This window comes from Lutra lutra, chromosome 12 (assembly GCF_902655055.1).
Source record: "Lutra lutra chromosome 12, mLutLut1.2, whole genome shotgun sequence".
NCBI classification, from domain to species: Eukaryota; Metazoa; Chordata; class Mammalia; order Carnivora; family Mustelidae; genus Lutra; species Lutra lutra.
This window is the reverse complement of record NC_062289.1, coordinates 22971726-22999556: the sequence shown is the minus strand read 5'-3', so window position 1 is coordinate 22999556 and position 27831 is coordinate 22971726.

The following is a 27831-nucleotide window of genomic DNA, read 5'->3' as shown; positions in this document are numbered from 1 at the left end:
ATTAGGGTTAGACTGCCCTAACACCCCACCCCACCCAGTTCTTCCCAAGGGTATCTCATACTCATCACTGTTGGAGTCCTCAAGTTTACTCACTACACTCTTCAGTGAAGCCCTGTTTCCTTTGTTGAAGTTTTCATATTCTCAGGTTCATCACACACCTGTTGGTTCCTTCTGCTTCTTCCCATACAGATGCAGATAATATATAGGTCTTGCACTGTCAGTCTTCTCTCTCTAAGTGGGTTCATGCTGGATACCTTGTCACCCAGCTTTGTTAAAAATGTTGTACATAGGTTTTTAGTTTTTCTCTCTAGTTTCTCTACTTTTATACAGGGATTCAAGAAGACCAGAGATTGTGTGGCTATACCAACTGTTGTCTTTTCAGAATTATCCTTTATTTTTTATTTTAAAAAAATGTTATTTAACAACTACCATAATGTAGATGCTTAGAAATATTAAAGTGAACAAGATGTTGCTCCCTATGTGGAAGATCTAGTACAAAATTGAGGAAAAAGCTTTGAAAGCTGTGTCATTGTTCCTTTCAGTTTTTTTAACTTAAATTATTTTGCAAGCATGATATGCATACAGAAAAGTAGACATCTCTTAAATGTATGGTTCAATGAATTCTCAGAAATTGAACAAACCCATGTAACCAATATATACATTTAAAAATAAAATATTCTCGATCTCCATCAGTTTTCCACTTGCCCCTTCCTTTCCAGACCCTCTGACTTATAGCAGTATGGCAATAATCACTCTCCTGACTTATAATAGTGTATATTAGCTTTGCTTGTTTTTTGTTCTTTATGTGAATGGAATAATATGTACATTTTTTTGGTGTTTTTTTTCTTTCTCAACATTATGCTTGTTATGATCATCATTATTGCTGTGTATAGTTGTAGTTTCATTTCTGTGTGAATATACTACAATCTATCCATTCTACTGCTTATAAACATTTGCAAACTGATTTGAGACTGCTATGAATAGTGGTATTATGAATATTCTAGCATATGTCTTTTGACAAACAAATGTATGCATCTTTGTTAGCTATCTACCCATCTAAGGATGGAATTGTTGAGTCAGAAATTAAGCATATATTCAATTTTAGTAGATACTTTGAAACTTTTTTCAAAGAGCTTTTATTGCCAATTACATTTTTATTCAGTGCTGGGGGTATGATCTGGGTAGAAGAAAGCTATGACCAAGACCGACTTTTGGAAACTCTTTGTTAGAGTAGATTGGAGGGGTGCCTGGGTAGCTCAGTTGGTTAAGCAGAAGGCTCTTTAAGTTGGCTCAGGTCATGATCTCAGGGTCCTTGGATCGAGCTCCTCATTGGGCTCCATACTTAGCAAGGAGTTTGCTGGAGATTCTCTCTCTCCCTCTGTTCCTCCCCACCTCCCCAATCACACTTATTCTCCCTAAAATAAACAAATCTTTAAAAAGAAAAAAAAATAGATTGGAAGAGGGAGACAAGGAAAATAAAGAATACAGTAAGGGATTAAAATATATTAAATGGAATAGAGGTAAAAGTATGGGCATGTGTCCCTGTGTGCCTGTGGAATCGGCTAATCCTGTGTGAAGAAGAAAACATAATGATAGTTTGTATGGAAATTTGAATGGGATGAGGATGCAGAGTTCAGATAGGCCATGCCAATGCAGAAAGACCTCAGTACCTACTTACATGCAACTCTATCCCTCTCCCTTAGCTCCTGTTCCTACAAGTTTTGAGTTGATCCTATAGGCTTCCTGGAGCCACGTAAATTAACAAATAAAAGACCATATATTTTTTATAGTTAACTAGTAATGCAGTGATTTTAGTAATACAGGATCCTAATAACATAAAACACCCATTGAGAAGAATCTGCAATTACTGCCTTCCACTTCACACTACTATATCATTTTTATTTTATGTCACACACAAAAGTTCTTTAAAGGAGCTAATCGAGACTGACAGCTCCTGGCTGCCGCTCCTCCCTGTGAGGTAAACAAGTGAACACCCACTTCTTTATGCCTAGGCAGTGCTACATCTACCTGGATCCTTGTGCTAAAAAGCCCAGAGCTCTCAATTGTCATTGCCTGGTTGCTGTGCTTTTCCCTAGCCCACCCTCTCTTATGAAGAGGATGGAAAGGGTTCCCTGATGGCCTGAGAAAGGGAATGTGTCACCACAACTCCACTTCATGCAGAAATCTCATTTTGCATGTGCTTTGCTATGTTCTACAGTTTTCTTCAGTCTTTAAGTACTAGTGAAATTTGCATGTGAACAGACTCTTTGCCTCTTATGGGCCCATCTGCTTCTGCTGTGAATTTTTCACCTGGAGCCGTAATTATAACTGACTGCAGGCGGAAATGCTTATGACGTCACTGTCAGGAGACCAGGGGTTCAGGTGGGAAAGAAGGTGCTGGAGCAGATGGACATCCTCTGAGCAAAGATCTTGATGTTTTGTAAATATTCACTGCCTAGTATGAGAGTATAAGGAAATACTGAAAACAGAAGGAAGAAAAATAACTAACTACACCGCTTCTTTTTGTTTTCCTGTTTTCCTTTCTAAGTTACCACCTGGTACCAGAAGTATACTGCCATGACTTATAGGCAGTGGAATCATACTTTTAGTAAGCCTCGCTTCCCTAGGACCCAGAAAAATATGTCAAGACCCACTTGGATTTCAGTTTAACAGGAGGCTCTGGATCCCATGATATCAGCTTTCCAGGAGTAGCCCATGCAACAGTTGGAAGACGTTCCTAGGAGGTATCTGTCACACCATTTGTATAGCCTAGATCTCTTTCCACATTAAAACCAGATTCTTAATTCTTTTAGATTCAGCCCTACTCCTGTCTCATGATAACTCATGGGACCATTGTTACAGGAAGCAGGAGGGGAAGATCTTCTTTTCCTTCACTATGTGTATGTGATTTGGAACTTCAGCCAATCAGCTGTCTAGGAAATTACCTGAACTATGTACTCTTCATATGTGTGTGCTAAGAATATATAGAGTTCTTCACCAAAGATGGAACACATACCTGCCAGATAGAGTGAAAAAGAAAAGCTTGAAGATGAAATGCAAAGATATAATTAATACAGGAGGGAGATTAAGAATTCTAAGATAGTCTTTAGGCAGTAGAATACCCAACTGCTAGTTAAATCCCTCCCCTCTTCTTTTTAAGAATAGTTCCCCCTCCCCCCCAAATTTTTCTTTTATGATTGTTCCATTGATTCCATTAGCTCATATGCCATTACTTGATAGAGTAGGTCAGTTTATGCCAGAAGGGGCGTCTGAGTAATTGAAGGGCTTTGTTTTAATCTGATTAAGCATCGCATTTCCATTTACAAGGATAAAGTTATAAGCAGGGATTTTGTTCGGTTTTGTTCTGCTTTCACTAGTTGAGTGGAACTTGATACAGTCAACCAGCCTCACAGAACCTGTACATGTACAAGTTATTGTCACTTTCCCCTGCGAAGATTCAGTGAGGGGAAAAACATAAGGATCCTTTGTCAAAAAGGAGTTACCTTTTTCCCTACTCCACCCAGGTTTTGGTCCTTACTCTAATGGCAGAAATGGGCCCGCAAATATGTCCAAGCAACCTGCAAATCCTCAAGGAAACTGGGGGGGTTCAGTTTCATCAGAGGAGATGAAGAGAAGGAGAAAATAGATTTCCACAAGTCAGAGTAAATCCTCCCTGACCAAATGAGCGGCTGTTGCCTTCAGCCCTCCTGAGAAATGGTTCTTGGGTTCTCACTCTTATGGGATCAGTTGGCTATAGATATGCCTCTTCTTAGTCAAGCTTAGGTCAGGATTGACTATCATGTCAAGAGTGCATGGACATGTTGGGGCTTCTCCCTACTCTCCTGAGCAGAAGTACCCTTTTGAGACATTTAAAAAGCTCAGGTGTGTGTTCCCATTTCAAATATAACATTGGTGTCTAAATTATAACAATTGTAATTTCATTAGGTTGCATCAGGTGGCTTTATGTTCAAGTACTACTGGCTTTCACTACTTATGGGGTTAATCTCATGGACAAAGACAAGGCTTTTTTTTGTTATAAAATGGCATTTGTTTGGGTAGTGCCTACACCCAGAGCAGGAAGGGTTTATTTCAGAGATCTGTTACCAAGATAGTCTGGTAATAATGTGGGTCTATGCAGGAAAGTTCAAGCAAACACATAGAAGGAACATAGAAATATAGAGAGAGGGAGGAGTCTCTTTGAGAAAGAAATGAGACAGATTTTTTTTTCATGGTGGTGACGCCACTTCTTCAGAAGAGCCTTCAGCTGGCAGATAGTGAACAAAAACCTAAGTTATAGAGCCTAGAATCATATCTGTACAAAATAGAAGACAGAAAATGAAATACAAGTAAATTAGTGATTTCAAGTGTTTAAAATAAAGCCAGAGGGTAAAAATGTACAAAGTACAAGTAAACAATATATACTCACGGGACTCATTTTCAACTGCCAGTCTTGGAGGAACAGCATTTTCTTGCTCATAGATTCTGTTATACTACCTAATAGTCAATTCACACTGGTGACAGTTCATGGTTATAATGTGATTTTCCTCCTCTTATGCCCCCTTTAAAGTATTAGAATAAAATAGTTGACATTTCAGGCTTGGAGTCCAAAAAAGGCTGGTCAGCTTGAATATAGACTGGTCTGAGACTTTCTTTATGCAACGTGGCTTCTTAGAAAATTACTGCATTGGGTTTCACTGTCTTCATTTGGAAACCTTGATTTAGGAGAAATGTCTCCAATTACTTTTTTCATCTAATATAAAGAACAGGGTTTGGCACACTACATCTCATTGGCCCAGTGGGGCTGGCTGGTTGTTGTTGTAAGTCAAGTTGTAGCACACAACGACACCCATTTCTTTTCTCACTATTTTCTGTGAATAGTTTTCATGGTATAATGGCAGTAATTGGCATGAAGATTTTATGTCCTGCAAGGTCAAAAATAATTTGTCTCTTCACAGAAAAAGACCTGGAGGAAACATCTCTAGTTTTTGTCATTAAAGTGTGGGCAAACTTTACCATAACATCTTAGCGGGGAACTCAAAAGTCTCCAAACATATCTGGATTATTCTCTGTGATATAGTAGAAGGATTAGGGTTTTGAAATAAAAAGATCTGTGTTCAAGTCTCAGCTCTAGCACTTACTTCTATGACTTATCACAATTTTCAGAACTTCTATCATCTTCCCCTATAAGATGGGTTTAAAAATACTTGTTTTACATGATTGTTGTGAGGATTAAAGTACCTCACAAATCCTGGGCACTTTTCATAAATTATCTTATTATTTTTTCATGGTGTTACACCTGTCCCCTGTTAGCCTGTCCCACCTTTCTCTCTACTCCAATGATTTGAAATTTTGGTAGACATTGTGTTCTTGCTGACTTTGTTATGTAATTCCTTAGTAAGGAGGCTGGAAAAAAGTCCTATGAAAGAGGGTTTTGTCACCTTTTTTTCTAGAGATATCCTGGGGATTTAAGCAGACTGTTGGCTATCTCTTACAAAGGATTGACCCCAGTCATCATGTGTGAGGTACTGCCATGATTTATTTAAAAAAAAACAAAAAACAAAAAAAACAAACCAACCAACACAACACAAATTAACCTTGTTCTTCACCATCAAGAAAAAGAAATCAAATGGAGGGAGGGGTTCCTGATTCCAGCCTTTCTGCTTATTAAAAAGGAGAGGTGTCAGCACATTTTGAGAAAGTCAAATATTCTCTTTACCTTTTTGGGTAATGTTTGAGTAGAAATCAAGAGGGAGAGAAAAGTATTTCTCTTGGATAGCTGCATAATGTTTCCAACCTAATGAATCTGACTGAGTAATTTTGCATCTGGCAAATAAGTGAGGATGTCCTAGAAATAGCTATAAGACTTTGGTCGTTTTTTCCATTTGTGGTGGCCTTCACACATTGCTTCAGAGTGTGTCAGGGGTCTTTTTGCAGAGTAGAAGGCAGGGGCCCAAGCACTGCCCCGCTGGCAAAGCTAACTTCATCCTGATATGAGCAGTCCCGACATCAGGTGATGTAGGACAACTTGCTTATTCTCACTGAACTTTGTCTTCAGTTTTCTATTAGATTCTCTAATTGGCTATTTATACCACTTTCAGACATTGTGTACTAGCATAGGATAAGTACAATTTTAAAATGTAACATGTGTAGCCTGTCTACAATTAATGAAGGAGTCTCATTTATTTTGTCTTGAAGTTGGTTGTTAGGAATTCAGAATTTATTTTCCCACAGAAAAACATCATAAAGCACGGACAGGTTATTAATTTAGACCATTTTGTTTCTTTAGAAAATGTAGATGGATATTAAAATCTGTTTAAAATTGTTTTTTCATTCATGATGCTATTTCTTTATAGAACCCCTTTAAATTTTCCAGTGTCACATACCAGGAGTGTACCCATTCCCAGTGTAACTCATCCCCCCTTTGCGCCAGATCAGAGTGGAGGGTAAGGGCAGCTGAGGTCCCAGGAAGAGGGGTGACTGAAGTGAGGCAAGGAGGAGAGGAAGACTGGCAGGGGGCTCTCAATCCCCAAGCCTTAGGCATCTTTTTTCCCAGAAGTTAAGGAATGAAGATGCTGAGTGTCCCCAGTGGGAATAAGAAGAGTTAAGAAAGTTTCAGAAGTTTCTTTTGAGGCAAAGCTGTAGGAGGGGAAGTATTTGTGTAAAAGAAAGATTTGTAATTAAGCATCACTAGTCTTATGATGTCCAAGTTCTGTGTCTTATTAGTCATTTATCTGCAGCTCCCAACACAATACCTAGCAAATAGTAGGCTTTTAATAAATACTGAATTGTCCAGGGATATCATCCTTGGAAGGTTAAAAATAAGTCACTTTGGGTAGCATCTAGCTAACATAATCCTGTTCAAATTTATATTTTACTCTCTAGAGGGTTGTAAGCTTACAAATGTTTGCAAACATTTACATACTGTGGTATACAAAGAGCGGGGGAGGAGATTGTTAATGGAACAGAATTATGACTATAAATTCCCTGGCAAAAGACGAGATTAGAGAATCAGTTACCCAACACGCTCAAGATTCAAAACAGCCATCCAAGAAACAATAGAGCAGAGGGGACAAGAGTTCACATTTTAGAATCAAATGGAACTTCATTTAAATTATAGTCCTGTGTAACGTGGTTAGGTTTCTGTTTTCTCAAAATCTCCATTTATTTATGGATAAGATGGAAGTAGTCTTAAGAAAGATTTCCACAGTAGATGGTGGACGATCAAATGAGATATAAGACATGAAGTCCTGACTGCGTAGTAAGAACTTGAATAAATGCTGGTTGGCATCACCTCTCACTTTCAGAAAACATTATATGGAGACACAATGAGAGCCTTCCTATAGACACTGAGAGCAGAGGTGTCCCTGGGCCAGGAATCCACTTCAGAACTCTTCTGCCATATCTGAACTCCCTCAAATGCTGATCACAGCCATTTCAGCTAATCAGGGTGAGAGAGAGAACGAAGAGGCATGAGGAGTGATAGTCACGTCTTCCCTGTGGGTTTGTGTCACCCACCACGGCTTCCACTGCCATTGTGCTTGTACTCCAGGCTGCTCTATTATTAGTGTTGGCTGCTGTTTCTCCTCCAGCTGCGTGTCCATCAGGGTCCGTTGCAGAATACCAATCTGTCCTCACATGGCACAAAAGCAATGTGGCCGTCTATTAAAAAACATCCTCAGAACTCTAGGCTTCCCATAGTCTCGACCCCCCACTGCTCAGAAAACGTCATTTCCCCAAGTATCCAAGGTCCCTTTTGTAACCAGCCTCTATCAGTTGTACTTGCAGTTGGTTGCTCTGAACTAACTAGTCCCATAGCTGACCCTTTGATAAGACATGGTGTCTTTTGATGGCATTGTCTCCTCAGTAGAGAGAAGTCAAGGCCAGGTATCTTTGAATTTGAGGGATAATCATTTCTTCATCCCCAAAATACATACCTGGGTCATCTTTCATCTCCTCCCTGCAAGTCATGGTCCCAAGTCAATATGTCGGTACCTCACCTGTCACCCATACCACAGCCTTTTCATTAATTGCATGGTGACGATGTCATGGCATGAACCTGCCCCGTGCTTGCTTCTGATTTCTCTTCCCACATCTCTAAATTGCCTCATCATGAATCCAGGTCTCATATGTTTTGTGTCTGTCTGGCCATCTTAGCTGCCCCAGCCTCCACCCCTGGGAAATAGTAGAAGCGCATATTTGTGATGTGTGGAGATGTGACACTTCCAGGCTGCTTGCTCTCCTAGGGTCTTTCCCATCTGCAAAGCACAAGCCTGGGTTGGCTGCTGTGTGGAGTTTTCATGTTTTCACAAGTGTTCACTCCTTTGGTTCTTAAATCATTAGTATGCTTACAAATTCCTCCTCCTCCTTTTTCCTGTCCTAACAGTCATCTGGAAGAACTGGACCAGAAAAACCAGTTAGCTGACAAACATTAACTGATTATGCTGTGCTTACTGGGAGTCAATTGGACTGAGAGGGGACCAGAGCAGAAGGAAAAGATGGCGGAGAACAGAATTAGGGAGCAGACTGGGTCCTGTTATGTACCAGAACTGTCCTGAGATCCTTATACACATAAATAGAGTTAATTCTTGTACTAACCGTTTGAAGTAGGTACATGAATGAGACTACTGTTGTGTATTTATAAAGAGTATGGACTATGGAGGCTGATTGCCTGAGTTCTAATCCTAGCTTCTCTACTAACTATGAGACCTTGAGAAATTTACGTAACTCCTCTGTGCTTCAGCTTCCTCATTTACAAAATGATGCTAATAATACTTACTTTGCACAATTTTCCTAAGAATTAAATGTGTTAATACATATACATGGTGTAGAACACATCTAGCATATACTTAGCATTAATGAAGAATTAGTTATTATTGCAATTATTTAATAGATTTAAAAATTGTATTCTCACCTGCAGAGCCTGGCCATGGCTATAGGATATTTCCACCAAGGACAGAGGAGCCTGACAGTGGAGAGTCACAGCCCTTTGTGTAGGCAGAGACCCCTGGAGGTCACTGCCAGCTGCCCTACTGGTGACTTGAGGAGAGCAGTGCCCTCCTGCACTCCCCTTGTGCTTCAGGAATGCCATTAGCTCTCACACTCTGTTCAGTGGCAGATTTTGGCATATGTTTCAAAAACATTTCAACCTTTTGCATATTATTACCATAAACTGTTAAATCCCTTCTGTTACTAGAAGCAAATTGGGAGCTAATTAAGCATAATCTTTCTGGAAAAAAATCCTGTTTGGGCTTTTCAGAGTAGGACAGACTCTATTTTATAATTCCTTGCTGAGAATTCCCCACTCCCCATTTAGAACCCTTTCGTTTATTTATTCATGTAAGAAAAATACCCATGGAAGATCTCCTGGGTAGAAGAACATACAGTTGAATTAAAGTACAGTTTCTTGTTAGAAGTCTTATGCATTCTGGGGCTCATGAGGCTACAAACTTCAGAGGCCGAGGAGGATTCAGCCCATCTCTGAATTCCTGCTGCACTTTGAATCCTTAAAACATGGGTCAGCCATTACTTGATATCTAATTGGTCGTGTGTTAAGATGCCTAATTTATAAATTTTAAGTTCATTGAAGTTACAGATCACACCTTGTATATTCTTCTTCTTCATGTCTGGCAAGTACTGGACTCATTCTTTACTCGACAAGCACACGCTTGCCCCCTTCAACCCCTGTCTTAGGAAACTGCTTCAAGTTATCATTGTTCTGAAGATCCATATAGTTCACCAGCCATATGAGCCTCCTCACGATCTTGAAAGTACTGGGAAAGCCCTTCTACCATATAGGGTGGTGCTTCTAGGATAGGGCCTTTGCACATACTATACACCCTCTGTCTCAGTGTTCTCCCTTTGCTCCTCTCGTTTTTGCCCTTTCTCTGGGCCTTTTGCCCTTTTCTCTCTCAAGTTAATGTCTATTTGTCCTTCAGATACTTTCTCAATGCCCTCATCTCTACTCCTAAGTACAGTTCTTTGAATTAGCAGTCAGAGAATTATCTTTATATCATTGCAGGTACTTCTCTATTTATAATTAAACTTTTATTAATGCACTTAATTGAGTAATGCCATTCTCCTGACTAAGCTAGAAACTCCTTTAGGGGAGGAACTGTTTCTGCTCATCATTGCATCTTCAGCATCTAACACAGTATTTAGCACATGTGAGGGTTGCAATAATTACTTCCAAGTTAATTAATGCCCAACAAGTATTTGCTTTTCAGTGATTAAGGACTTGGTTATTATTAGAAGACTCAGTAAAGTCTTCTAGAACAAGGATTGAGTGTAGGGTTTCATGATGAGGTATAAGTAGCTCTGGGTTGAACATGTACTGTGAGTGGCTCTGTGTGGTATGCAGTGGACAGGCATATGAAGGATAGGAGTCAGACTAGAGGTCACTGCTGGGTAGGTCATTCTGGTCTAGTGTGTGCATAAGCAGCACTGTCAGGATAAGCTGACATGAATCAGGAGAGCAAACTAGGAATAGAATTGTAGAATACTTGAGGACTGAACAGAGAAGAAATCCAGATGATAGGCAAGAGATCTGGATTTCCTTTTAATTAACACATTTATTTTTTATAGAAGTATGATGTGCTAGACTAAGCACTGCAGTTATATAGACCAATAATTGTTCCTTTTCTAGAGTCCTGGGAGATGTGGAAGTATAATTAATCATAATATGTTCTGGAAAAGCCTATAATAGCTATGCTTTATGAAAGCAAATCTGGGGGCACCTGGGTGGCTCAACTGTTAAGTGTGTGCCTTCGGCTCAGGGCATGATCCCAGGGTCCTGGGATCGAGCACCGCATCAGGCTCACTGCTCAGAGGGAAGCTTGCTTCTCCCTCTCTCACTTCCCCTGCTTGTGTTCCCTCCTTCACTGTGTCTCTCTCCATCAAATAAATAAATCAAATCTCTAAAAAAAAAAAAATGTAAATCTGTGAGTTTAATAGAAGGCTTTTTGGAAAAAGTAACAGCAGAGATGACCTTGAGGAATGAGCAGAAGTTAGTGAAATGGGAGAGCTAGGTTCTTGCCTCATGGAGTCGAAGAATGAATCTCATGGACAAAGGAGCATGAGTAAAGTGATAGAAGTTTATTAAGCAAGGTTACAGAGGAAAGCTCTCAGGAGTGAGAGGCGTCCCAATGGGGTTGCCTGCGAGGGCCTCTGCTGACAATCTTATTTAGAACTGATCAGGGAGCTTGTGGCCTTATCATTCCTGTGATGTTTTGGCTTGAGCAAGGACTGGTGAAAACATCTCTCATTGCTTACTTTTCTTAGGGTCTGATTATTCTTTGTGGGACTCAGGTGACTGTCATATAAAAAGACATCCCCCCACACTACACACACACCTGGGCAAGGTGGTCTGGTTTGTTCCCTTATCTCTGGTTTCCTTATACCTGCACATTTTGGGGATTTCTTTGAGCCTAATCCCATAGCTGCTTCCCTATCTCTCCCTGCCTAGCCCTGCTTGTCCCTTACTCATTAGGACATGAGTAGTAGACATGGGAGGAGATAGTGTAAATAATGAGCATCATTGGTAAAGTGAACAGACTGAGGAGTGCTCAGAATATTTAAGGAACTAGAAACCTCTTATGAATGACTTGATTGTGGAGGGCAAAATGAGGGTGGAGGGTTTAGTAAGCAATAAGGACATGAACTGGATTGGAGTGAGATTTGAGAAACCACTGGAGAATGATCAAACTCATCTGTGATCTGGTCTGTGCTTGGAAAGTGGCTTTGCCCTTATAATGGGAAAGTGGTGCTGGACTGACATCAGGGAGCTCATTTAGGAAATGCAAGTTTATGAAAGTGATACATAGTTATGATAGGACAGAGAAGTAATATTCACATTTCAAGAGAGAAGATCGACTTTAGTTATTTTGAAAGAAAACGTCACTATAATGTAGTTGTGGAATGTTGTGAGGTCCAGAGCTCATGGCCAGGAAAGAATTCTTGAGACATCGTTGGTGCATAAAGGGTATTTTTATTAAAGCATGGGGATGGGACCCATGGGCAGAAAGAGCTGCTGCACTGGGATTGTGAGAAATGGCTCATTATATGCTTGGGAGTTGGGGGAGATGAGGATAAAGGGAGGTGCCCAAAAAGAGTTTTATATGCTAAAGAAGACTTTCAGGATTCTGGAGGCCTAGTTATTGCCCAATTAATGTTGCTTTTCCTTTTCCTTTCTTTTCTTTTTTCTTTTCTTTTTTTTAAGATATTATTTACTTATTTGACAGACAGAAATCACAAGTAGGCAGAGAGGCTGGCAGAGAGAGAGCGGGAAGCAGGCTCCCTGCTGAACAGAGAGCCGGATGCGGGGATTGATCCCAGCACCCTGGGATCAGGACCTGAGCCAAAGGAAGAGGCTTAACCCACTGAGCCACCCAGGTGCCCCGATGTTGTTTTTCTTTTAGCAAGGCATTAACATTAAGACAGTTGAGAGCTTTCTGGAATAATGTTAAATTCTTTCTGTTACAAGTCCTTGTCAATAGGCGGCAGGTTGTAAAAAAGATTAACTTTTTTACATTTCTTTATGCCTTTGTTTCCCACATCACTCTTGGGAGGGAAGGTGATGTTAGGGCTCCAGGAAATTGAGTTATCTGTTAAGTTAAGTTATCTGAAACTTAGGCTATTGATAAGAATGCTTTTTCCTTGCAAATCACTGAGACATTGGTAAACTGATAAAAACTTGTGTCTTGCAGGACTGTGATCTCTGTTAACTAGTTTTGTTTTTTTTCCTTTCCTTAGTTTTAGGGCAGCCAGGAGTGCCTGAGGAATGTCACACATCCCCATCCTGGGAACTTGTGGCCGGGGCAAAGCTTGTACTTTGCCCTCAGCTTGGCATCTGCTCCCTCATCAAATAGAGTTTGGCCATGGTTGAAAAAGTGGACTCTGGTTTCTGATTAGAGCAGTTTCGTAAAAGATGGTGTTATTTACCATAAGAGGATACATAAGAGAGAATACAGGTTTTTTGTTTGGAGGTAGATACATTTATTTTTAAATATGTTGATGGATAATGAAACTCTGTAGACCGTAAATACCCATTTTATCCCTTTTCTTAAAAAAAGTATGTTCATGTTTTAGTTAGGCATTTCCCAACTTACTTGTAGCTGGGTGTGACCATGTGATTAACTTCTGGCCAGGGGGATGTAAGGTGCCTGTTGCATACCTCTTCTGGTTGGTGTTTCCCTCTTCCTCATTTCTTCCCACTGTTGGGAATGTGAGCACATTGACTGGAGTTCTTATAGCCACCTTAGACCATGATAGAAGCTGCATACTGATGATGGTGGAACAATGAGATAGAGTGTCTTGAGACCCTGCTAACTACAGAGCCCCCTTTTCAGGTCTGGCTACCAGTTGGTCATTCTGTGCATCAGTTAGCTTCTTTCTCCTGCTATTGTCCAATGAGTTCATGAACCCAGTGACTATCGTGGCAGAAATGGAGACATACAGAGGCTTTAGCAACATGGACTTCTACTCACCAAGGTCAATCTGATTATGGCCAATGTTGGGTGCTCATTTCAGCAGCAGCAGAGATCAACACTTGTTATGCCCGAGTTTTCATGTCCAAGAGACCACCAAGGAGCCAAGCACCAATGCAATTGCACGAGGGTTTATTTGACAAGCTTAAGCTTGGGCCCAAGTATACCTGACACAGCGGAGTAGGGACTTGGACCCCGAACCAGATTACAGTCAGAGTTTTTAAAGGCAGAGTAGGGGTGGACTCGGGGGTGGGTGAGGACAAAGGGGATTAGGGATGGCGTTAAGTCTCTAAGGACTTTCAGAAGCAAGGTCTCCAGGACCTTGAGGGGCTAGCTATTGTTGGGAGAGAGGTTATTTATTACCAATAATAAAAATCTTCTCGTGAGACCCTTTAGATGTATATCAGTGGGCCATATACTTGGGAATGATTTTCAACACTATCTTGGAGGTTTAGAGACAAAGTTTCCTAAAGGAATTATTAAAGTAGACTTACAGGATTCTGGTCGGACCTGTCAGGGTAGGGGGTCAGTCAGGCTAGGATTGTCCTTAGCAAAACCTCAAGGTGAGGGCAGTTAAGTCCCCAGGGGAGAGCCACTCTGTCTGTTTCAATGGCTTGTCGGTAGGTGAGGAATTTTAATGATTTTCTCCTGCCTCTGTTTCCCACATCAGCTAAACTTGAGGTGGGATGGCCTCAATTTTCTGGGCCTCCACACACTGAGTTTCCAATATGGCACCATTGCCTGGGAGGGTCATCTGGCCACCTGGAGACAGAGACTGTTTACAATGGGCCACTTCCTTCATAGAAGGGATTTTGTTCTTCCTGGAGTAGATGCTCTGGTTGTAGATTTGCTTTCTCCACACACAATATTTCTACCAAAATTAATATCACAGATTTATAGAAAGACTTACTTGCCATCATAGTATTCCATACAGCATTGCTTCTGGTCAAGTTGCTCACTTCACATGAAATGCGGCAGTGGGTCTTGCTCATGGAATTCACTGGTCCTACCATGTTCCTTCCCAAAATTTAGTGGGTTCCAGATTCTCACATGTCCCTATGAGGCACAAAGGCCTTGAATCCATAGGCTCAGCTAGCATGGTTATGATATGAACAAATGAAGATTTATATCAGTGCAATGGTTCTTCAGAGGTATGATTATGTTTTCATTGATACCCATTCAAAGCTATTAAAAAATGCTTCTGAATGAAGAGTAGGTTTTACATTATGCATTTTTTCTCTGTATTAATGGAACCAGTAAAACATGCTGGTTCTAAATCCCAAGCTTTAGAATTGAGATTGGATGAATCCTGATATGCATAATCTTAGGAAAATTACTTAACCTCCTTAACACTCAGTTTTTCCATTTGTAAAATGGGAGTTAAAATACCTTTATCACAAGGCTGTTGAAAAATGCATGTAAAGTGCTTCCGGTGGTACTTAGTACACAGTAAGGATATAGTAAACAATGATTATTATTGTTCTAGAAGTCAAACTACTATCAGGGGTGAGGATCTAAATCTTTTTGACATTAAAAAGTACATATCCAGCAGGAGCCAGGTCCATTTACATCCGGAAGTTTTCTCCAGGCCATGCCATCAATTCTGTGTATTCTTTGTTTTATACCTGCAGGGTAAAGCTAATGTATTTAACTAGTCTGTGATCATGACTTGTTTTCCCTCCCAAGAAAAACTGGCATTGTAATATGGAGATAGTCAGTGCCTTATAGTAAGTGACTTAAGGTGAGAATTGTAGTCTTCTGTCAGGGCCAGAGAATGAGGTACCTTTGGGCAGGGTCCCCTTTCCTGGGGACTTCGACATCACAAAGCTGGAGCAGGAGGTTGCTCCATGTGCCTCCGGGTAAGGCTGGCCTAGTTCTATGGAAGAATAAATCTGTGTGAAATCAGTACCAGTTCCTATCATTTTCAGGTTTTACTCTTTGCCTTTAGGGATCAGACACACAAAGGGCACTCAGTAAATATTTGTTAAATGCACAGATTTAAGAGGAAGTGGAGGCTCAGATGGGGAGTGGGGGTGATGGAGAGGTTATCTCAGGAGGTCCAGAAAGTGAGAAAAGAGCACTTGAGCTCAAAGCTGGAGAGGTAGAGGAGTCAATATGAAGTCCTTCCATTGTCTGTCAATGTCTTGCTCCTTTTCAGTTGACTCTTTCTTAATCTATGAAAAGAGCACAATGTCCCTGAGTCCAGAGTAAAAATTGGATAAAGGCAAGTTTATCAGTATTGCTAATTAACATAGTGCCTAATACCCTGCTGATACAGTACCTGACCATAATATTTAAAATACAGTGTTATAAAAAGAATTCCAGGTATGAAAATTGAAACAACCTTCAGATATCATCTAATATATAGTTGTGTTTTTTTCCTTTTTATTAATAAAATACATCTTTGGATAATCGAAAATTTGACCTAATGAGGAAGATTTGCAGACACACGAAAATCCACAAATAGTTTTCAGGGCGTCATAGACTCTCTGAATGTCATTCTTAAACCCCTTAAGGAACTAGAGATCAGAGGTTAAGAACTTTTTTTTAAAATTATTCTAAGTGAAGTAAGTCAATGTGAGGTTAAGAACTTTTGATGAAATCCAGCCCCTTTATTTTATGGAAAAAGGAACAGAGCCTCAAAGAAGTTAACGTCCAAATCCAAAGCCACACAGTACTTGGAAGTTGGAGACTGGAACCCAGGGCTCAATACAACTGATGTAGGAAAGACATTAGGGTTTGAAGCTGATGGCTAAGAAAGAATTCTTGAGATGTCTTTGGTGCAAAAATGTGGTTTTATTAAAGCACAGGGACAGGACCCATGGGCAGAGAGCGTGGCACTGGGGTCAAGAGGATTGGCCCACTATATACTTTCAAGTTGGGAGGAGGTTAGGGATAGCATAAGTCTCTAAGGAATTTTGAAAGCGAGGTTTCCAAGACTTTGAGGGGGTTAGCTATTGTTGGGAAAATGTCATTTATTACCATCCAGTAAAACCTTAGTCATGAGACCCTTCCGATGTTTATCAGTGGGTCATATACTTGGGGGATGATTGCCAACATGTACCTTGGGAGATAGAGATAAAAGAAGTTTCCAAAGTAATTTTTATATGTTAAAGTAGACTTACAGGATCCTGGGGGTCAGGCTAAGATTGCCTTTTGCCCTTAACAAAGTATTAACACCGAGGCAGTTGAGCCCTTAGAGGCATGTCACTATGCTCGTTTCAAGGACTTGTCAGTGGACTGTTAGTAATAGGAAATTTAACAGTTTTTCTTCTGCCTTTGTTTCCCACATCCCTAGTATCTCAAATTCTTGATAAATTCTAACGAAGCTTAACATCTTATTAAGCTAAAGGCCATCACCGTTTCAGGTCCCCTTTTGCGAGGGACGATAACAAAACATCCTTTCAATCACCCTGGTAGAGATTGTACAAAATAAAACAAAAACATCTGTTGTTTTCAAGTTATCCACACCCCACTTTGAAAGTCTTATATTTCTTAATCTCAAAGCATGCATTTAATCTCAATTTACTCATCCTCGTGCCCTCAAGTGGAGTTCTAGCTTGTCTCCCTATTGCCTTTAAAATAAATTAATCTCTTCACCTAAAGCATCAGAGAGGAAGATCAAAGAAGACTCCTTCGATGTCCCATTTTAGATCTAACACCCTTTGAAATTGGGAATTTATCGCTCTACTCTCAGAGATATGTCTGTTTGATTACCCAAAATTCTATGTAGTTTATACTTATGTTGTTCTCAAGCTCATTTTGGATAGTTAAAATTTAGATCAAGGGTTAGTTTGTTTGCTTGTTTTGGTTTTAAGGTTTCTGAAGTAATAAGGCCTGGGAAAGATTACATATTTCATAGAGTTCTTAAATGATTTCAGTTACCACTTATTCAGGTGTTCAGTTATTTTTTTATTCATTATATTTGCAACATCTGAAAAATGTAGAAACATTAAGGTTGTGCAAGTATTTCATGATTTTCAAAATGTCGTTTTTTATTTGCTTACAGTAGTTTATTCATAGTATTGAATAGGCATATTTTTTCTTTGCTATGATAATTGATTTCTAGAGAATTTTGACCTGTGGTTTCATACTCAGGAAATATTTATTGTGTGTACCTACAGTGTATACAGCCCTGTGCTACACAAAGGACATGTGCTTGTTTCTGCAGCCGTGAATGGACAGCATTTAACTGTAGACTGGCATTAAAGTAGTGTAAATATAAATATGCAAAAAACTGTGGTGGAGCTAATCTTGGGTCAACAAAGGGAAAGTAGCCTATATGTTGCCATGGTGAGATGAGATACATGTTTCTTAGCCTCTTAGAAGCCATTATTGAATTGAGAGAAGACCAACCTACACTTGCCCACCACCCCCCTCCACACCCTGCCTCACCACCCCCCACATAATGTTAACTTGTAAACTTCATGGCATAGAAGATAGCGTTACCTTGAAGAACAGGTTATGTTTGAAGGAAAGACAACAGGAAGGGGAAGAATTGAGAGTGGTGCAAAGAGCAACATTCTCATCAGTCTGGCTGACTAGTAGCTACTAAGGGGACATGTGGGAGGGAAGGAAAGACAAGTTTTCAGCTCTGGGCTGTGAGGAGGGTTGGCTGTGAAGAAAGTGACAAATGTCTTGTTTGTAGTGTGCTTACTCTGTGCCAGACAGGAATGCATTCAGATTTTGTGGTGCTTGAAGTGTATGTGATTTGGGAGTTTCTAAGAAAAAGAATACAAAACAGCAAATACATAATTAAGTATAAAAGTGAATATTTATGTAGAATGAGAAAAGAATTACAACAAACTATAAACATGTAAAAGCCACAAATACTACGAAAATGCAAATTTCAGAAAAAATAATGTTATTGAGTTTTCATTTATTACCTTTCAGGCAAACCTTTAAAATCATTTTTTTAAACTTACATTTTTTTTTTTTAGCTGCATATTTTCGATCACCTATTTGGTTGAAGTGATTTTGCAATGTTATTTTCTATAAAGAGAATAGCAAGGTATTCAGTGTTTCTCATTGATAGTTCAGATTTGTCTTTTCAGTTTTACAAATTGTTATGAATTTAAAACATTTGCCAAAGTTGGCAAAACCTCTTTTCATTTACAAATAAGGTATTACAGATGTGCTTAGTGTTTGTAGTACTGCCACAAGTCTGCACAACCACAGGAATTCTGATAAATTCTGCTTAGCCCAACTCCTATCAAAAAGAAAGAAAATGAATGAGGTATTTATAATTATATGTGCTTTGCATTTTCTAGAATATTTTCACAAGATAGAACTTCTGTTTTTACTTGGTATCCAAGAGAATTATATTTTTGACTTCCAATTCATACATCTGATGGTTGATAAGACTTTCCTGTGTTTAGCTTTTATTTCTTTTTTTTTTTTTAAAGATTTTATTTATTTATTTGACATAGATCACAAGTAGCCAGAGAGGCAGGCAGAGAGAAAGAGAGGAGGAAGCAGGCTCCCCACCTAGCAGAATGCCCGATGCGGGACTTGATCCCAGGACCCTGGGATCATGACCCGAGCCGAATAGCCTTTATTTATTTTTTATTACCTGTGAGCATCTGATAATGAGAGCTTACCCTGCACTTTGGTGTCATGACCACACCTAAGTTGGCACCATGGAGGTTAAGACCCTTTTGGAAGCCTTCCTGGACTGTGACATGTAGCAAATGCTTTTATTTATCAAAGGGACTATAAATCATATTATCAGAGCAAATAAACTTGAACCAAATATATCCCCAATATACCTTCTCCTCGAGGATCCAAAAAAGGGATCCTTTGTCACAAGGAAAAGCCTGCTGTAAGGGGTAGAGTTTGTAGTGCAAAGACAAAGTGATTTTAACTGAGACACAATTAAAACATTTAACTTAAAAATTTTACAAAAATATAGATCTGTATGAACATATTGCTGAGCTTACTAGGCCTATTGGAAGGTCCCTGAAGCTCAGGCTCCATTATCTTCTCAACCAAGCTATTTCTGATGATAGACATTCTGAAGTACCAGATCTTGCGGCACCTTGATGGCTCAGTCAGTTAAGTGTCTGACTGTTGATTTCAGCTCAGGTCATGATCTTCAGGGTTATGAGTTCAAAGTCTGCATTGGGCTCCATGCTGGACATGGAGCCTGCTTGAGATTCTCCCTCTCCCTCTTCCCCCACCTCAAAAAAAAAAAAAAAAAAAAAGATCAAGTATCAGATCTTTCAGCATCCCAATGTGCCAGGGCTCAGACCTTAATCTAATTTGTTCTTTCTTTTTTTGCAGGGAGTGTTGGTGATGGTCCTATTTATTCCCTCCCTTGATCTCAACCAGCTTCCATTTATTAAATATAATCTGTACTCACACAATGCCCAATTTCTCTTCTACACTTTCTGGAATTCAGAATCCCATATAAGTATCTTCTCAGTATCTCTTGTGTGACGTAGATCACCTGGATAACTAAGAGGCCTCTCAAACACGACATTATCACAGCAACTGAACTCTGGATCTTGTTTCCTAAATCTTCTCCACCCATAGACTTCTCAGTTCATGACAATTTTATCTTTGTCTATTAGGAAATCCTGACCTTTCAAAATATGTACAGAACTTGATCACAGCTTACCTGTTTTATAGCTACTATCTTGGACATGTCCATCTCCATCTTTCACCTGGATTTTATCAGAAGCTTCAAAGGCCTCTCCCCTGCTCCTTTGTTTCCCAAAAAACAGCCTTTTTGGTTGTTTTTTTTTTTTTTCCCTTCAAGTTTTATTCAAATTCTGGTTAAACATACAGTGTAACATTAGTTTTAGGTGTAGAAACTAGTGATTCATCGCAAGTGCTCCCCCTCCTTAATACCCATTACCTATTTAACCTGTCCCCCAGCCACCTCCCCTCAGTCTATTCTCTATGATTAAGAGTCTGTTTTCTGGTTTGCCTCTCTCTCTTTTAACCCTATGTTTATCTATTTTGTTTCTTAAGTTCCACATATGAGTGAAATCATATGGTGTTTGTCTTTCTCTGACTTACTTATTCTACTTAGCATAATACCCTCTAATTCCATCCATGTCATTGCAAATGGCAAGATTTCATATTATTTTGGCTGAGTAATATTCCATTGTTTGTGTGTGTGTGTGTGTCACATCTTTATCCATTCTTCAGTTTATGGACATTTAGGCTGTTTATAGACATTTCCATAATTTGGCTGTTGTGGACATTGCTTCTGTAAACATCAGGGTGCATGTATCCCTTCAAATCAGTATTTTTGTATCCTTTTGGTAAATACCTAGTAGTACAATGGCTGGGTCATAGGGTAGCTCTATTTTTAACTTTTGGAAGAACCTCCGTACTGTTTTACCGAGTGGCTGCACCAGCTTGCGTTTCCATCAACAGTGCAGGAGGGTTCCTTTTTCTCCACATCCTCACCAACATCTGTTGTTTCTTGTGTTTTTGTTCTTAGCCATTCTGACAAGCGTGAGGTGACATCTCATTGTAGTTTTGATTTGCATTTCCCTGATGATGGGTGATCTTGAGCATTTTTCATGTCTGTTAGCCATCTGTAGCCTTTCTTTGGAAAAATGTCTCTTCATGTCTTAAACCCATTTTTTTTAACTAGATTATTTGTGTTTTGGGTCTTGAGTTTTATAAGTCCTTTATATGTTTCGGATACTAAACCTTTAACCATAGCAGCCTTTAAAATGTAAATCAGGTCTTGTCATTGCTCTGTTCATCCCAATTTACTCCAAGACAACAAGGGTCATAAAATGGTCCAGAAGGTTCTAGTGACCTGGCCTTCTACTATCACAACTCAAACCTTCACCTTCTTCCAGTGTACCATGATGCTTGCTTCTAAGAGTTTTGTTGAACACACCAGGCTAGGGCCTCAGGATGTTTATCGAAGGCATTTACTTGGATAACTCTCTCCGTCCAAGTATTTCCTCAGATGTTACCACCTCAGTGAGACCACCTGGGCCCCCCTGTTTAATGCCACATTTGCCGCTCCACCCACCCAGCATTCCCCATCCCTTTTATTCTGCTGTATTACTTCTGCATTACAGTAGTATTCATCACTAGCTCACAGTTGTATGTTTACATATTAATTGTGTTGAGAGGTTCACTGTCTTGCTCTTCTGCCAGAATATAAACAACACAAGGACAACAATCTGTATGCTTTTGAATGGTATGTCAAGCCCAGAGATTCATCTGATTCTTAACAAATAAATATATTTTGTGAGATAGGTACAACTATTTTTGTAAATTAAAAAAAAAACTGAAATAGAGAAAACTTAAAAAAGTCAACAAGATCACAAAAGTAGTAGAGATGGAATTCAACCCTGAAAGCCTCTAGAGTCTGCACCCTTAACCAGGATGTAATATTACCTCCTGGTGTATGGAGGGGCGGGCCAACACAGGATTGGGGAACAGATAGAGCCCTGGAGTGATTGCCGCTTCTCTTCCCTGTTTACATGAAGCTGTTAATCTCTGAATTGAGCCCAATTCTCAAAGATATATGTTCCAGGATTAAAACTTCTTTTTCAAAAAGTAAGCAACGTACATATATGGAGTAGAGTTGTGACTTAATTGTTTTTCCAAGGTAATTGTGATATTCTCCTCCTTTTTTGAGTCCTGTTGTGTCTTCTGTTTGGCCCAATTGTATGATTCAATTATCCTCACCAGAAGAAATGTGTGTGATGCACAGGGCTATCATTCCATGCTAATGAGAGACTTGAAAACCACAACAGTATTCCCAAACACATTATTATAACAGCACATTGTTTTGGAGGTCAAGATGATTTGCATAATGTAAGAATTACCTGAACTCAGGTGGAAAAGCTGCTGCTAAGGGATGTCAGTACAAGTAGAGAGATGGCTTATATAATCTGGGTATTAGAAGCTATTTGTATAGTGTGGCTTTCATGTTTATTTGGGAAGTAAATTAGAATCTATGAAGATTATAACAATTCTTTACCATACCTTCCTCATTTCAATGGGAAATGTAGATAAATGGAGAGGAATATGCATGTGTGCAGTGGGGCTGGGGTGTACCATTTTTTGTTTAAAGATTTTATTTATTTATCTGATAGAGAGATAGAGAGCCCAAGTAGGCAGAGTGACAGGCCGAGGCAGAGGGAGAAACAGGCTTCCAGCTGAGCAGAGAGCCCGATGTGGGGCTCTATTCCAGGACCCTGGGATCATGACCTGAGCCGGATTCAGATGCTTAACAACTGAGCCAACCAGGCGCCCCCATAGGGTGTACCATTTTTGAACCAGTCATTCTGATAACCCATATAACATTCTACACACACACACACACACACACACACACACACACAGAAGTGTCTTTTGGGACTTTTACAGAAGCTTTATATCTAGTCTCCTTGCATCTATTTCCTTCACCCACGTCCTCCAGCACACTCGTCCTAAAATTACCTTTTGAGGACCTACACTGGAGCATGTTACTCTTCTATTTAAAATCGTTCCATGCACCCTCCAGCCACTGTAGCAAGTACACTTTCCCGTGTGGCAATCAGTCATTCACTCTGGATGAACTCACTCTTTCTTCTGTGCCCACATTGCTACTTTCTATTCCCAGGTAACAGTGCCTTCCCCAAACACTCCGTGCCTTGCCATCTGTCTGTGCTTTAGGCTCCTGCTGAAACTCACTTTCCTCTCTGGCTCTCTCTAGCCACATTATACCCAGCTTCTGCGAACCAGCTCAGATGTTATCGTTTCTGGAAAGTCTTCCTAGACAAATCTCAAATCGTGCAACTAGGCAAACACTTGCATACATACTCATACACGGTGGGAATAAATAGTTTTCTCTTCTGTTTTTCCACAGGCCTTTATTCATACTTCAGGAACAGTGGTTCTGCCCCTCTTGCAGTGACTTCTCTCTGTTGTACCATGATTTGGAGAGCCTCTGAAAGTGTCTAGGAACTGAATAATTCCCTTCGGTGCTCGTGGAGGTGAGTGAGCAGATTTCTGTGTATCTATACTCAGAATGCAGATTGGTACCTGCATTGACCTAGAAGAGCACAAATCTGGTGACAGAAAACGTGAATGGTACATTCTTTAGCATATGTCTACTCAGTTTAACAAACATTTATGAAGCCTGGTTTCTACCAAGCACTGTGCTAGGCACTGGGCTTAGTGTGGTGAGCACACAGCCTCTGACACTTGTCTTCTTGGGGTTTAATGCATGGGAAGCAATTTGCTATAGGCAAGCTGTGATCACATCTGCTCTGGGTCCACATGGCTAGTTCTTCAGCTACAAGAAGGAAGGATTTGTGTTTTATTCACTTCCTATTGTTAACCTTAAAAGTAAAAGCTGCCAGTTATTTCATCAGCAAAGGTTGCATTTATACAGGAATAAAGGAGAATTGTACTTTTGCACAATTTTGCGGCAAGTCTGGGTAACAAAGAAGAGGTACACTCTTTAAAGGACTAAGGGGAGTAAGCTGGGAACCACTGCTGTGAACTGAAGGTCTGTTGGAGTAAACTGGGGGTTCAAAGTATGGTGGCTTCTTATTGGTTGAGCTGGTGTTTGAGAGGATGAGAACAGTGTCTCTTCCTCCAACTGGGTAGTAGTGTCCACGTTCAGGGTCAGATTCTTGTAAAGTCACATCCTGTTGGGTGAGTAAGTGACTAAGAGTGTAGAGCACGAGAGCTCCCTCTGCTGAAATCTCCCGACTCCATTCTAATGAGGTTTTCTGTTACTAATTTTCACGGCGTCCTCTATGTGGACTTTAATTAACCACCGTTAGAATGGTAAAGACTTGTTTTGCGTACGGAGGTGTTCAATACATAGCTGATGGAAGGAAGAAGGAGGGAAGCAGGAAGCAAAGGGGAAAGGAAGATTGAGAAAGAGGAAGAGAATGTCTTTTGGTTATTAAATCAAACTACAGCTTCCGATATTTACTGTCGGAATAAATCACGATCTTCTTTATGATCTTCTTCTGTTCTTTTAAAAAAGATGCTGCTGCAAACTCTTGGAAGACTGGTAGGAAAACCAGTAATAAGGGAAAAGAAGGAAATAAAACAAAATAAGCACAAATCCCTGGCAAACAACCTAAGCACGATTAGACCATTAGAGAGGAGTCTTCTGCCACGACGTGACCCCTCACCCTGTCTTCTCCACATTGGCCTTTTTTCTTAAGTGACTTTCAAAACCCATTCTCTTGGGGTTTGCATGCCTAGGAAGCACTGGGGATTAGATGGATGAAAACAGAATACGTTTAACCATACCATAATTATATATTGCCTTTTGTTTTCATTCCTGTGGGGCTCTAGAAATGTCACTGCCCTTATTTAATGCAGGGCGGTGCCTGTGGAGTAATGTCTGACTTGCACCATGAAAATACCTCTGCAGTTTGAGGCATTGAGGGATGGAGCTTGGAAAGCAAGATGAAAAGAAGCTTGCAGTATTGATTGAGACAACAACTGCAACAACAAAACCCTTGAGTCTCTCCCAACAAGCAGAGAGGGAACAGCAAGGTGGGAGTGATTCAGAGGGATGAGAGTAATGCAGGAAGGGGGTGCTGTGCCCTCCTCATTAGAGACTCAATCACCAGAGTCTCAGTGGAGAAAGTGTGCCCCTCAGGCACAGGCCTCCACTGCAGAGGGGAAAGGAGCCCTCTCCTTACCCTTTACTTCTTTGCCTGTCAGCCAAGAGCCAGGGAAGGGGGAAGATTATAAAAGACTGGGGGAATTTGTTCCACATTCTCTATTATTTTGTTCTGTCTCAATCATCTCAATATTTGAAAAGTAGATTTAGAGGAAGCCTGGCAGAAAGAAAAGAACAGCCAAGCTGCTGAGGCTGTTGAATATTTAACCCCCTAACACTTTTCTCCCCCTTCTCTATTTATTATCTATTTTCAAAGCACTGGAGTAAAGAGATTGTCAAAACCCCGTTCACTGGCAGTCATTCAAAAAGCTTCATCCTGTAGCATGACTAGAGGAAAACCAGGAATGAGTTTTAGAACAGTTTCCTAGGAGTCAGTAATGATATCAGAAACTAAATGTTTTTCTTGAGGTGAGGAATACATGTAATGGGAATGATGGTTCGGTGATGACAGCATCAATTTTTCTCTGACTGCAAATCCTGGGGCTACCTATTCCTGTGAGCCTGTTCCAGCACCCACGGCAGGAGATCACCAAAGAACCAAAGCATGTGCCTGCCCTCCTCCTGGGGAGCAGATTTTGCTTCCTTGGCTGGACTCAGCAAGTCTTCCCCTATGCTCTCCAGTGACAGGATTTGCTGCCCTTCCTCCAGGAGCTTAAGGTATTTCCTATGTAGGGAGAAGGGTTGAGGAGCCATTCCCCCACTGCTCCAGGAACCTGCCTCCTGATCACCCTAAGGAGGTGCAGAAGGGGCCTGTGAGTGGGCACCTATTTCCCCTGGGTCTGTGGCTACCAGGGTATTATGTTCTCATACTATCCCACATTCAGCTTTTAGCAATCTGTTCACAGTTTTGGCTGGTTTCTCTTCAGCAGTGTGTACACAGTATAGCAGCAACAATTCAGTGAAGCGTGTGTTTGCATCCTTCCTCTCCTTCCTGGATGATGTTTACCTTGAATTTTGCTTTGCAACCTCAGTTATCCAATAGAATAAAGACGGTTGTCATTGTGCAGACCGTCTATATGTGTATGTGTATGTTCTGTTGTTTTTGGTAGATGAAACTGGTTTCTTCTCAGCTTTCTATGTCCTAAGTGGAAGGTGGAAGTCAACTGATGTGTTTCCTGAGCTCCATTTCAAGGGTTGTATTTTTAAAGGGATGCCTTCAAGTGGCAGGTCATCCAGAAGGTATTGCTTGGGGGGTTCCCTGGCCTGGAAGCTATGGTAAAGGGTCTAGAAACATATAAACTGAAGACAAAGAGTTTAAGGGGAAAGCTCTTCAAATATTCTGAAGGTAGCCATTTGGGACCAAGACTAGACTTAGTTGGAGTTATTCCAGAGGCCTGAAGTAATGAGTAGAGATTGGAGGGAAGCAGATTTCTGTTCCGTGCAAGGGACAAATGTCCTTGTAAAGAAAGCTGTTAGAGCTGGGTAGATTGTTTCTTGAGGTCATAATCTCCTGCTTTGACAGTGAAAATAACAGAGTTGAGCTTGCATGAACATTTGTCAGGATATTTCTAAGGGTAGTTTTAGCATTCACTTAGGAGTTTGGAATAGATGAACTCTGACACACTTTCAGTTCTTTCAGTAACAAGGAATAGACCCCCTTTCAGTACCCAAACTCCTGGTTAAGAACTCCCTGACTTTCAAGTCCTTACTGATGTGGCTAAATGAAGTTGTGGCTTCTTTTTTTTTTTTTTTTTTTTTAATTTTTTTATTTACTTGTCAGAGAGAGAGGAGAGCGAGCGAGCACAGGCAGACAGAATGGCAGGCAGAGGCAGAGGGAGAAGCAGGCTCCCCGTCAAGCAAGGAGCCCGATGTGGGACTCGATCCCAGGACGCTGGGATCATGACCTGAGCCGAAGGCAGCTGCTTAACCAACTGAGCCACCCAGGCGTCCCAAGTTGTGGCTTCTTAAGGAAAAGAATGTACCCCCAGAGTTTTGAGCCTTATTAAATAGGACTCTTATTTTGCCTTGGTCCAAAATGAGTGCCACAGATTATGGTTAATTAGTGTTAGGGCTTTTTTTCTTTTTTGTGGACTAGAGTCTTTATCATAATGCTCCCAAGTGAACATTAAAATTGAGGACAAAATAATGATAATTTACCCCAGCAAAAGTCAACACAGACTTGTGCAAGAGTTACTTTAGACTTTAATTTGGGGGGCCCAAATGAAGGGATCCCAAAAGGTCAAAGTCATTTAGTTTTGAGGAAAGAAAAATGGAACACATGTATTAGAGGAAGTGGGCCACCTGTGAATGTATAAATCATGGGAAGTAAAACACAGGTGGAACATGTGGCTATTTAAAGTAGGGAAGTGTGCTTTATTCTACAAGGCCACAGCTCCCACGGCTCCAGTCAGACCCTGGAACATCTAGCTGGGGGAAAATGAGGCCATTTGGAAACAGGCCTCCAGGGAGCAGAGCTCCAGGTGGTGACAGAGTAAGGGTGGGTGGCATGTCTTTGGCTTTCTGAGTGCTGTGTTGTGTACCATTTCATGATTTCCTTGTCAAGAGTGAAGCTGATTTGCTGGTATATAAGCATATATAAGCATAAATAGCTTCTGCGATATTATATCTAGTCTTTGCCTTGGACGTATTCTATGTTGAAATAAGTAATAAAATTCCCTTTCTTTAAAATGTCATGAAGAGGATATTTTGAGCCAGGTCAATACCTACGCAAGGAGTCTGCCACACCGTTGTGAGGTGGGTGGCACTTAGCTCCAGCTGCATCTCATTTCCCAT